The sequence below is a fragment of the Mastomys coucha genome, unplaced genomic scaffold, assembly GCF_008632895.1.
Source record: "Mastomys coucha isolate ucsf_1 unplaced genomic scaffold, UCSF_Mcou_1 pScaffold22, whole genome shotgun sequence".
NCBI lineage: Eukaryota > Metazoa > Chordata > Mammalia > Rodentia > Muridae > Mastomys > Mastomys coucha.
In genome coordinates this window covers 115,940,411-115,948,899 of record NW_022196905.1, presented here as the reverse complement: position 1 = coordinate 115,948,899, position 8,489 = coordinate 115,940,411, and the positions used below count along the sequence as shown (strand labels likewise).

Here is an 8,489-nt window from a genome sequence, read left to right as displayed (position 1 = left end):
AAAAAAAAAAAAAAAAAAAAAAAAAAAAAAAAAAAAAAAAAAAAAAAAAGAATAAATTTGACAACTTATGCCTATTTGTCTATTCTAATTTCTATGTATTACTATATTCCTCTTTTTCTCTTCCACTCTTTTTTACTTTACTTAAGAAAGAAAGAGAGAAGAAAAGAAAAGTAGAAATCCTTGAGTCTGAGCTCTCTAGTTTCCTCCCCATCCAAAGCTACAACATTTGCAAACTATCCCTTAAAGTTAAACATATCTATAGTCCATAAAATAACCAGAGCCATCTACCCCAACCTAAGGGAATGGGGCAATGATCTTCTTTTGATTGCTTCTATCGTAATACTAAGAAAATAGGCCCATTAAGTAGAGAGAAAGAAAGGCGAGGAGGAGAGAGAGAGAGAAAGGAGAGGAACAAAGAGCAAGAGAAGAGAGAGGAAGAGTAAGAGAGTGAGAGAGAGAGAAGAGGGGGCAAACCGCCCCTTATATTGTATGGGGCCTGGCATGTCTGGCTTGTGGTCAGATGACTGGGTGTAGGGTCCAGCTAGAATGCTGGGAGCTTGGGGCATTGACTTCCTGATAGAGCACGCATCTCCTGTGGGGGCAGCTGTGAGGGGTTGTGACTGAAACAAGAATCAAAGACTCAGGAATTATGGCCAAGCTCCTTCTGCCCTCTGCAATCAGAAGTTGCCCACAGGGATCCAGGGCTCAAAGCCAAATACTCGACTGAGCTTAAGTTACCTGAGTAGACCACTGTCGCACACGGCCCCACAACCATTAACAGCTAGGGCATTACAGTCTCTAGTAGAGCCCATCAACACTATCACAGAAGGCCCTGAATACTGCAACATGGCTGAAGAGCAATAATGAAGAAGACCATAAGACAGCCTTTACAAATATGATAGAGGTCCTTAAATAGAAAAGTGAAGGAATCTGTGAAAAGACAAATTGTGGAAGGAAATGAATAAAACACGGTTCAAGATCTGAAAGTGAAAACAGAATAAGTAAAGAAAACCTAAACGGAGATAATCTGGAGTGTAAAATATAGAAATTCAAATAATCCTTCAGAGGCAGACCTTAACAACAGACTCCAACAGATAGAGAATTCCAGGTATTGGAGAGACGATAGAAGGAATAGATGCATAGATCGAGGAAAATGTTAAATCCAAAAGAGAGAAAAAAAAAAAGAGTGGAGGGGAATAAAAGGATAGGAAGAAAGAAAGAAAACAACCAAGAAATATAGGATATTCTACAAAAATAACAAATATAAGAATAATAAAGTGTCGAGGAAGGAAGAGAAGAAACTCAGGTCAAAAACGAAGAAAACATTCTCAACACAATTATAGAAGAAAATGTCCTTAACCTAAACAAGAGACTTAACAAAGTAAAAGAAGCATACAGAGTATGAAATAGTCTGGACTAGAAAAGAAAGCCTCCTTGGCATATATTATTTAAGACACTAAACATAGAGAACAAAGAAAGTATATTAAAAGCTGCAAGGGGGAAAAGGCCAAGTAACATATAAAGGCAGACCTATTAGAATTACACATTAATTCTCCATACAGACTCTAAAAGCCACAAGAGCCTGGACAGACGTGCTGCATACTAAAAGTCCACAAATGCTAGACCAGACTACTAAGCCCGGCGAAACTTTCAACCGCTATAGATGGAAGAAATAAGATATTACATGATAGCACAAAGTTTAAGCAATATCTACCTACAAATTTAGCTCTATAGAAGGTGCTAGAAGGAAAACCCCAAAGTAGCAAGGTGAACTACTACTATGAAAAGTCAGGGAATAAATAATCCTAGACCAGCAAAGTAAACATTAGGGAAGCATATATACAACACAACAATAAAATCAGCATAACAGGAATCAACAATCCTTGTTCATAAATAACTTGTGAACATCAATGGTCTTGGTTCCCCAATAAAAAGACACAGACTAACAGATGGAGGGTCTAAACAGGATGCATCCTTCAGCTGCACTTAAGAAATGCACCTAACATCAAGGATAGACGCCACCTTAGGGTAAAGGGCTAGAGAAAAGGTATTCCAAGCAAGCAAACCTAGGAAGCAACCTGGCATAGCCATTTTGATATATGACAAAATAAACTTCAAACCAAAACTAATTAGAAGAGATAGGGAAGGACACTACATACTCATTCATAGAAGAAAAAAATCCACCAAGAGAATGTTCCGATTCTTAAAATCTATGCCCACTCAAAATTACAGCTTCAATCATATATTGACACTCACACTGAAAGTGGGAGACTTCAATGCCCCATTCTCACCAATAGATCGGTCATCCAGACAAAAACTAAACAGAGGAATGTCACTGGTCTTTGCTACTTTCTGGGTTCTTTCCTCCACCTTTCTCCATCTTTTCTTCCCACCCTTAAAGTGTCTAACACTAGGATAGAGGGGAGAAAGGAAAGAAAGAGATCCCAGAATCTAATTTCTTTTCTTCTTGTTTCTTCTTTGAGCATGACAAGTAACAAACCACCACCCACCCACGTGAAAAACCAACTAAACAACCAACCAACCCTGTCCCTGCTTTTCAGGGCCCTGGTGTTTATATACCCTCCGAAAAGTTCCTGGTTTTCCAAACATCACACAACTGATAATTGATAAAATCATGCCCCTACTATAGTAACAGAATCATAGTCAGCTGTTGTGGACAATCTAAAGCAGCTCCATATCCCTGGATACCTGGGATTAAAATGAGAGCATATTCTTTGTTTGTTTGTTTGTTTTGTTTTGTTGTTTTTCCAGACAGGGTTTCTCTGTGTAGTGCTGGCTGTCCTGGAACTCACTCTGTAGACCAGGCTGGCCTCAAACTCAGAAATCTGTCCGTCTCTGCCTCCCAAGTGCTACGATTAAAGGCATGCACCATCACTGCCCAGCATGAAAGTACATTCTTATAATATTTCTGTGTTTTTAAAAGAAATCCAAATCCCAGAATTCTCACTACAGAGAAATGCTGTAGTTAACTGAGGTTAAAAACCAAATGTACCTAACAAATATTTGCAGAACATTTCACCCAACCATAAAAGAATATACTTCCTCCTCTGCAGCTCATGAAACTTTGTCTAAAATTGATCATATATTCTGAATCAAAGCAAGTCTTAACAGATACAAGAAAGTTGAAACAATTCCCTGAATCCCATCAGACCACTCTAGATTAAAGCAGAATACCAACAAAAATTTACAAACTCACAGAAATTGAACAACTTTCTACTGAATGAAAAAATCAGTCAAGACAGAAATTTAGAAAGAAGTCAAAGACTTTCTAGGGTACAATGAAATGAATGCACAACAAGCCAAAAGTTTAGAAAGAAATCAGTGACTTTCTAGGATCCAATGAAAATGAATACACATGTCCGAGCTTGTGGGACACAATGAAAGCAGTTCCAAGAGCCAAGTTTACAGCAGTAAAAGCCTACATAAAAATTTTTATGAAAGATCTTATGCTAATAACTTAGTAGCACATCTGAAAGCTTAAACCAAAAGAAGAAATCACACACAGGCAGAGTAGATAGCAAGAAATATTCAAGTTGAGGATTGAAATCAATAATACAAACAAACAAACAATACAAAATAATAAAAATAAAAAAACAGGGTTTGTCAGTCTTACTGATTTTTCTCAAAGAACCAAACTCCCCCATAAAACCAGTCAGTCTACCCTGAAACACACAGGAAAACAAAAACTAAAAAGTAAAAATAATAGAGACAGAAGGCTCAGAAAATGTGAAAGCATATAATTTTTAAACTTCATTTGTTATTTCCACTTCACGGTGCTTCAGAGTCCAAGAGGAAGTTTCTCTTTGTTGAAGAAACATATTTCAAATCACATAAAATGGCTTTAGTTGGGACAAGTGCCTCTCTTCTTTTACCACATACAATATTATTAGATCCCTCCTAAAATTGCCTTCGTTGCTTCTTTGAGGAAGCCTGAGGAGCCCAAGACCTCTGATAAAGTATTTGGTACAAAAGAACCTGCTTGCTTTTTCCTTATTCCCACTGCAGCAGGGTGTAGGCAATTTATTTGCAACCTACTTTTATTAACCCTTCCACCTCTCCTCTAGCCCACCACCCAGCAGAGGTAGTGGAGATAAAAGTCACTAGGATATGGGGGAAGAGGACCTGTTCAGTGATAGTTCTTTGGGAGCGAGCTTGATCTTCTTTGGCAGCAGTTCAATACAGCACCAAATACCATTCAGCAGGGGGATTTCACAGCAGAGAAAAGCAGGAGCATAGTTGAAACATTGTGGCAGTGACTGCGCACACTCAGGGACTCCTGCTCATTCTGCAAGAAAGCACCCTGGCTCTGGTGCACACCAGCTCAGCCAGTTCCCTGGAGACGGGACTCTCCCACTGCCTGCCTTGCCCTGGATACAAGAGGATGAGCAACTACGTCCAAGCTGAGCCTGCAGTGCCGAAGTGCCTGTGGAGGACCCGCAAACTCAAACTCAGTCCACTACATTAGAGCAAAGGATCTAAATCGCTTTCCTCCTTCAAGTATGATGCCCCCAGCCCATTTTCTTTCACTCTATGCCTTAGTTTGGATGGCTTCTATTTCCCTTCATAATTTTTAGTTAGTTTCTCTATTCTCTCTCTCTCTCTCTCTCTCTCTCTCTCTGTTTCTTTCTTTCTTTCCTTCAACTAAGCTAAAGGACCAGTCATTTGATATTTTTAACCTAATATTTGTTGTGGTTTATGCCATGCATACTTGCACATTAAAATTTTTTTTTAAACATGCCACACTTCAATAGAATGCATTATCTTAGTTCAAACTGTGATATGTGGTTTTTTTTTTTTTCTTTTTAGCGGTCTGGGTCCTTTATTTCTTTTTTGTACATTAGGCCATGAATTCGTAGGGAATGGGCTCCAACAGCTCAAGCTCTTTTCCGTTGGTCCTCACAAAGTGCGCTTCTCTGGGTGGCGCAGGCTGGCGCTTCAGCCGAACCCAGGCGCCCTTCTCTTTGGCTTCCTTTTTCTTCTGATCCTTCTCCTTCACCCGCTTCAGGAAGCTGTCTCTGCTCTTTCCGTGCTTGATGTGCTCGATCCGCATATTGATCCTCTTGGCCAGAATCTTGCCCTTAACTTGCTTGTTTACAATGATGCCCAAGGCATGCTGGGTGACATTGTAGACGCTTCTGGTTTTGCCATGGTAACACTTATGGGACATTCCTTTTTGAACAGGGCTCATCCCCTTGATGTCTACAATATCACCCTTCTTGTAGATCCGCATGTATGTGGCCAAAGGAACAACTCCATGTTTTCTAAAAGGCCTAGAGAACATATACTGGGTGCCTCTCCTCTTTGTGTTCGTCCTCTTGGAGAATTACTGCAAGATGGCTGCTGCGGCCGAAAGGAGATCTGTGTTTTTCGAGGCAAGTGAATGTCGGGGGGGACCTCATCTCCAACTCCTGATGCTTGTGCCTCCAAGTGCAAATGCTTATTAATTTTCAAAGTTTTCTTTGTCAGTGTGTGTATGTGTGTGTGTGTCTGTGCACATATGTGCCACACTTTCAGTTCTTAGTTTCCATCATGGATCCCAGGGATTGAATTCAAATAACCACACTAGTACAGCAAGTTCTTTTATCTGTGGAGTACCTTGCTGCTATTGCACAAGTGTGTGTGTGTTTGTGTGTTTGTGTATGTGTGTGTGTGTACATTTTCATATATGTATGTACTGAATATTGGTCTTTGTTTTTGTTTTGTTTTTCGAGACAGGGTTTCTCTGTGTAGCCCTGGCTGTCCTGGAACTCACTCTGTAGACCAGGCTGGCCTCAGACTCAGAAATCTGCCTGCCTCTGCCTCCCAAGTGCTGGGATTAAAGGCGTGCGCCACCACTATCTGGCTGAATATTGGTCTTATCTCTGTCTCTCAATAGCATAATCCTTCCTTTTCCCATCTCTTCTATCATTTATTTTTCTCCCTCGGGACAGTTTTCCTTTGTTCATGTCATTGAGACATTCATATTTTTATACATCTGTGTAAAATGTAGGAATACACACGCGCACACACATGCACACACGCACACACACACATGCACACACACTGAGTGAAACCAAATTAAAATGAAAAAAATAAATACATGCAGTCTTTTTGTTCAGTATTCATTAGCATATGATTTTGTTTGATTTTTTTAATACAATTCATGTATAATAATTAATGGTCAATCAGCCTGAAAAATTTCCTTAATGCTGATAATAGCTTTTTCATTGATATTCTTCGGGTATTCAAAAAATGTTATTATACTATCTACAGGTAAAAATGGGTTACCTGTGCATTTTTTATTCTTATACCTTTATATTAATAAATGTCAACAAAAACCCTCAATAGAGTATTGTACAATAGAATATGGCCAAACGTCAACTTTTAATCCCGACTAGTGACAGAATTTAAAGCATTCTGGCCACAGCTTTCTATAAAAGTGATCTCCACTTAGGGCTCTGGTCACAACCAACCAACAGAAGCATGGTGTTATTGCGACCCCTTCTGGTCAAACGTAGTTATGTGCTTGTCCTGAAGAAATCAGGATATAGAGACCAAGTGTGGGGTGCCACCTTGTGGAAGTAAGAAGTTAATGCATCTGAGCTGTGTGTTCTCCCACAGTTGCCATGGCCGGCTTCAAGTCCAAGAGTCACCCTTACCACAAGCACCCTTCTCTCAAAAGAAACCTAGCTTCAGTTTTAAAGGAAACGGACACTTGATTTCCAGTAAGATTCGTGCGTATCCCTCAACCTGGCAAAAGTCCAAAGGACTTTCAGACTCATGAAAATGCTAGGCAAGCCAGGGCCCTCAATGCCATTAGACAACTCAGGCCAGTGTCTTTCATCTAGTCCAATGGAACAACACCTCGAAATATCCAGCTTAAAGTTCTTAATCTATAAGTCATGTCAGATGTTGTGAATCATCTAAGCTAATAGAATATTTTGTAAAATGCCGTAGTAGGCATTTAATTGTTTGTGGTTGTAGGACACAAAGAAGAAAGTGCCTGTCATGGTGGTGGCCCGCTGTTAGTTCAAGAGCTCAAGTAGGAGGGCAGAAGCAGGTAGACTTCAGGGAGCCAAACATCCTAGTCTACATACATAGTTCCAGGGTAAATGCAAACAGAAACAAGCCTTCTGACCAAATACAATTTTCAGTAATTGACACCCAGAATATACACGTCATTGCAGAGGTGTGTCCCTTCTGAGCGCACAGTATAAGATCAAACTTCTTCATGCCAAGGTAACACTCTCATGAGAAAATAAATCGGAGACAGATTAGAACAGCAGTAATAGCGCAGGAGAAATGGCTCAGTGGTTAAGAGTACTGACAGCTGTTACAGAGGTCCTGAGTTCAAGTCCCAGGAACCCCATGGTGGCTCACAATCATCTACACTGAGATCTGGTGCCTTCTCCTGGCCTGCAGGCAGGCAGGCAGGCAGAACACTGTGTGTGTAACAAGTCTTTTACAAACTAAAATAAAAATAAGTAGATTTGGGGGCTGGAGAGATGGCTCAGCGGGTAAGAGCAACGATTGCTCTTCCGAAGGTCATGAGTTCAAATCCCAGCAACCACATGGTGGCTCACAACCATCTGTAATGAGATCTGATGCCCTCTTCTGGTGTGTCTGAAGACAGCTACAGTGTACTTATAATAAATAAATCTTAAAAAAAAAAGAATTTTATTAAAAAAAATAAGTAGATTTGGAAAGCTACATGCATTTTATGTAGAAAGTACAACTACATCTACTGCTATCCTGCATAGATATCTGGGGTCCTACAGTGTCCTTCTATTTCTGATAGCCTACCACTACAGTGTCTGAGACCAATGTTGCTTATGAAATAACTTCAACTGGGTTATATACGTACCGTTGTCATGTAAGCCTAGAAAGAATAACATGTGTTAAGGGACTTATAAAGATTTGTAGTCAATATGTATCCTTTGGAAAGGTTTCTTTCCCATCTCTTGGAGTTGGAGAGGTGACTCAACCATTAAGAGCACCGACTACTCCTTCAGCGGTCCATGAAAGACCCCCATAGGGAGACCCCCACTCAAGTTTCGGGAGGACTCGTACCCAAGGAATCACGAGAGACCATCTTGATGTAAACACATGAGGCAGTTTAATTTCCGGGCTCTGGTTCGACTCGTATCTCACACAGGAGACAGCGGAATCGACCATGAGGCTCAGGGGTTAGGGGTTTATATAGGGAAAAGGGTCTGGGGGAACAAAGGAATCAGTGTGGCTATAGATGATTGGCTAGTTCAAATATCAACTATATTACATGCAGAACAGAGTGGAAAATTCCTAAAGGGGGGTGCTATTCGGGGGTTTCTAGCTGACCTTCAACTATATCTAAGATGACAAGATGGCCCATTACTCAGTTGGGTCATTTGCCCAGACATGTCCTTGCGTGCTTTCTCCTCTACATCTTCCCGGCCTGCTAGTTCCCAGAATGTCTTAACAGCTTGCTTATTTTTGCCCAGGCTTATTTG

General features: G+C 40.4%; 1 pseudogene; it reads right to left on the bottom strand.

Annotated features, from left to right (window-relative positions):
• Positions 1 to 4,858: 4,858 nt before the first annotated feature.
• On the bottom strand, positions 4,859 to 5,344 carry LOC116104640 (annotated as a pseudogene).
• Between the last annotated feature and the right edge of the window lie 3,145 nt (positions 5,345 to 8,489).